Source organism: Lathyrus oleraceus, chromosome 2, assembly GCF_024323335.1.
Source record: "Lathyrus oleraceus cultivar Zhongwan6 chromosome 2, CAAS_Psat_ZW6_1.0, whole genome shotgun sequence".
Classification (NCBI taxonomy): domain Eukaryota; kingdom Viridiplantae; phylum Streptophyta; class Magnoliopsida; order Fabales; family Fabaceae; genus Lathyrus; species Lathyrus oleraceus.
In genome coordinates this window covers 72,843,519-72,848,017 of record NC_066580.1, presented here as the reverse complement: position 1 = coordinate 72,848,017, position 4,499 = coordinate 72,843,519, and the positions used below count along the sequence as shown (strand labels likewise).

Here is a 4,499-nt window from a genome sequence, read left to right as displayed (position 1 = left end):
AACACAGGCGTTGTGCCTGTGACGAGCGCCACAGATGTTGTGACGAACGTCACGTTGCACACTCCTGTAACGAACGTCACACATGGTGTGACGAACGTCACACCATTCCTACATTTTTGGCACCAAGAACGCGTTGAACCTATCTGCACGCTTGACTCTTTTTCAAAGTAATGGCTATATTTACGGAAGACGCTTTGAAAACCGTTAAGGAAGGCACCAATATAAATAGCTGCTTTCTAAACCTGCAGCACACACATTACTTTTTCCAGATTTCGGCAGTTTCCAATTTTCTTTTTCTCAGCAGCTTAGACATACCTTTTACATATTACTTTTGCAACTTTTATTATTTTCTTTTGGCAATTTTATTTTCTTCTCTAGCACTTAATTTTTTTTTCACATAATAGTTTCTACACCGGAAACTATTGTGTACCTTTTCACCGGATCTAACCTTACGTTAGAATCTAGTTTTTTTTCCTTCGTTTTAATTTGTTGGTTAATTGAAGAATTCAAGAACAAATCCTACCGGCTTGTGGTGGAGTGTTCAAGACTACTGTTTAAATTATTCAGGTTCTTTAATTATTGTTTAATGCTTTGTTTTATTATTTATTTATACTGTTTGCCTGCGATGAGTCTATTTATGCATGCTATTTATTTAAGTCTGTTTAGCATGTCTGGCTAATTTATTTAGGTATCGGTATGTAAAGTAAGCGGAATGAAGGAATCAAAACTAAGTTGGTTTATTTAAGTTTAAAATTAAAATCACTCTTTTTTACGGTCTCAATTTACAGGTTTATTAACAAAGTTTTTGTACGAAAGTAAAAGACATAAAGAAGTTAAAATCAATAGAGCGAGAGTTTGAGGTTTTGACTGGACAGTGTAAATTGGACATTAATTCTAGATCAGGGCGAGAGCAATTTTTAGAGTTAATTAAATCCTAATCTTTTTCAAAAAGTATTTTTAAAGATTGAATGTGAGGACGAGAGTTAAGCATTTGAATTTAATTATATAACCTAAGTCAACAGAGCGAGAGTTTGAGATAAGGGTGTTTAAACGGTTAGTGTTTTCTTAAAAAGAGTTTCTACGGATTCTATTGTTTTCAAAAAGTGGTTTTTGACTTAACTATAAGTGACAGCTACGTTAACATAAAATCATGGTTTATTCAACAGAGCGAGAGTTTGAGATAAAACTTTTAATCAATAAAGTCAACTGAAAAGATTTGCTTTAAAACCAAGGGACCGACAAAGAATTGATTCCCTAATTACGACGAACTGCATACCGATATCCGCTTTATTAATATTTAATCTAGATCTTAGTTTAGTTTTTAGCTTTTCCCCAAACAATCAAACATTATCCACCTTAGCTTTACGAAGTAACCTTAGATAACGGTATATCGATTCATAAGTCCCTGTGGGATCGATATCTTTTAAAACTACGCGATAGAACTGTGCACTTGCAGTTTGTACCCCAATTTCGACTCATAAAGTCGAGCGATCAAGTTTTTGGCGCCGTTGCCGGGGACTTTTATTTAATCGATATCGTAACTCTCCTGTTACGCTGTAGAGACTAAGGCTTTTCTTTCTTTCTTTTCTTTCTATCGTCGATTTGTATGCCACATACTCGCTCACAAGGCGAGTCGTTCTACTTACGAATCAACGATATCGAACTATATCTCCGAGTCTTACGACGAATTCGGGAATATCGTGCTGCAAACAATCTCCCTCCTGTAGAAATTCCTGATTTCAAAAACATTTTTCCTTCGATACCCGAGATGGCAGAACCAGCTCGTGCTCTTAGAGATTACGCCGCTCCATCGCAAGATGAACCGCATTCAAATATTGCTCCGCCAGCAATCGAAGCAAACAACTTCGAACTCAAACCTTCGTTGTTGCAGGCAGTGCAACAGAACCAATTCTCTGGAAATCCTACCGAGGATCCAAACCTTCATTTATCCGTATTTGTCCAATACGCTGATACTGTTAAAGCTAATGGTGTCACTTCAGAGGCAATTCGACTTCGTCTTTTTCCTTTCTCACTAAGAGATAGCGCTAGAAGATGGCTTCAATCTCTCCCCTCCAACTCTGTCACCACATGGAACGAGTTGAAGAAAGTTTTTCTTGCCCGATATTTTCCGCCAAGCAAAACAGCTATGTTAAGAGCCCAGATAAATGGATTTAAACAGAAAGATAACGAGTCTCTTTTCGAAGCATGGGAAAGATACAAAGACATGATGAGACTTTGCCCACACCATGGTTTAGAAGACTGGTTAGTAATTCACACATTCTATAATGGTCTCTTGTACAACACAAGGTTAACAATAGACGCCGCTGCAGGTGGTGCACTAATGAACAAACCTTATGCTGATGCTTACCAGCTTATCGAAAGCATGGCCCAAAACCACTATCAGTGGGGAACCGAACGAACAATGGTGGAAAAACCTCAAACGAAAACCGGCATGTACGAGATAAGTAACCTTGATCATGTTAATGCAAAAGTGGATGCCCTGGTCCAGAAAATTGAAAGTTTAAGTGTATCACCTCCAACCGCCGTGGTTACTATAACTCAGAATTGCGAAGTCTGCGGAATCCAAGGTCACACTCCTACGGATTGTCAACTCTTGACAGGAATCCAAGCAGAGCAAGTGAACTATGCTCAAGGAAGCCCCTATTCACATACCTATAACTCAAATTGGAAGAACCATCCAAACTTTTCATATAAGAGTAATAATGCTTTGTACGCACCTGGACAATCTCCAAATCAAGCCCTAGCTATACCTCCGGGATATCAGAAACCGAACCCATCTACACATAATAATAACGCCCCTAGAAATTCCAACTTGGAAATCATGATGGAAAACTTTATAGCTTCTCAACAACAAACCAATAAAGATTTCTTAAACCAGAATGTACACACTGGCGAACAAATTAAACAACTAGCAAGTAAAGTGGATGCCCTGGCTACCCATAACAAAATGCTGGAAACACAAATATCACAAGTAGCTCAACAACAAGCGCCTACTGCTGCCCCAACTGGTACATTTCCTGGACAGCCCCAACCTAACCCGAGAAGCCACGCTCATGCAATCATATTAAGAAGTGGAACGGAAGTGGAAGGACCGTCTGATCCAAGGATAGGAAACCAAAACCCTAAAAAGTCAACTGAGGAAGAAAATAGACCTAAGGAAAAGGAAAAGAGTAATAAGGAAACCATAGAAAAGAAGGAACCTTATGTACCTCCACCACCTTATAAACCACCTATCCCTTACCCTCAAAGGCTTGTTAAAACCAAAGATGCGGGCCAATTTAAAAAATTTGTTGACCTCCTGAAACAATTAAACGTCACAATTCCGTTTACAGAAGCTATTACGCAAATGCCCTCATACGCCAAGTTCTTAAAAGAAATTCTTTCTAATAAAAGGAAACTTGAAGATAGCGAAACCGTTACACTCCCTGCCGAATGTAGCGCTATAATCCAGAACATGCCTCCTAAACTCAAAGATCCGGGTAGTTTCTCTATACCCTGTCACATAGGAAAATTTGTCATCGACAAAGCCTTATGCGATTTAGGAGCCGGAATTAGTGTTATGCCTTTATCCATATGCAAGAGACTTGAAATGGGAGAATTAAGACCAACTAAAATGTCTGTGCAACTAGAAGATCGTTCCGTCAAATATCCTGTAGGAATTCTTGAAAACGTTCCCGTACGCATATGTCAATTCTACATTCCAACTGATTTTATAATTATGGATATTAGAGAAGATGAAGTTACACCCATTATACTGGGAAGACCATTTTTAGCAACTGCCGGTGCAATCATAGACGTAAAACGAGGACGACTCACCTTCGAAGTAGGAGAAGAGAAAATTGAGTTCATTCTTTCCCAATTTTTGAAAGCACCTGCAATAGAAGATACATGTTACTTCATGGATATCATCGATGAATGCATAAAAGAAACAGAGTTAGGAGAAGACAAATCATCCGACTGTCCTGTAGAAGACAAACTCAACCAATGTTTGGCAATAACACCGGACCCTACGCAGTGTCTTAAGAAACCAACTCTAGACCTGAAAACACTTCCCAAAAATCTGAGATATGAATTCCTAGACTTAGAACTTGAACGACCAGTGATAGTTAATGCAGACCTAGGAAGACTCGAAACAGAAAAACTCCTACATATCTTAAGAAAGTATCCGACCGCACTAGGTTACAACATCACCGATCTTAAAGGAATAAGTCCTTCTATTTGTATGCACCGCATCATGCTAGAAGAAGACTACAAAACTTCTAGAGAACACCAGAGGAGACTAAATCCGATCCTGAGTGAGGTGGTGAAGAAGGAAATAACCAAGTTATTAGAGGCAGGTATCATATATCCTATATCTGATAGCAAATGGGTTAGTCCTGTACACGTAGTACCAAAGAAATGAGGCATAACCGTTATTGAAAACGAAAAAGGGGAAACTATAACCAAACGAATCGAATCGGGATGGAGAATGTGCATTG

At 38.8% G+C, this 4,499-nt stretch overlaps 1 non-coding gene across 1 annotated transcript; it reads right to left on the bottom strand.

The window, feature by feature from the left end:
• Positions 1-2,146: 2,146 nt before the first annotated feature.
• On the bottom strand, positions 2,147-2,253 carry LOC127124989 (small nucleolar RNA R71). Its single transcript, XR_007804458.1, has one exon. It is a non-coding gene; the product is annotated as a small nucleolar RNA R71 (small nucleolar RNA).
• Between the last annotated feature and the right edge of the window lie 2,246 nt (positions 2,254-4,499).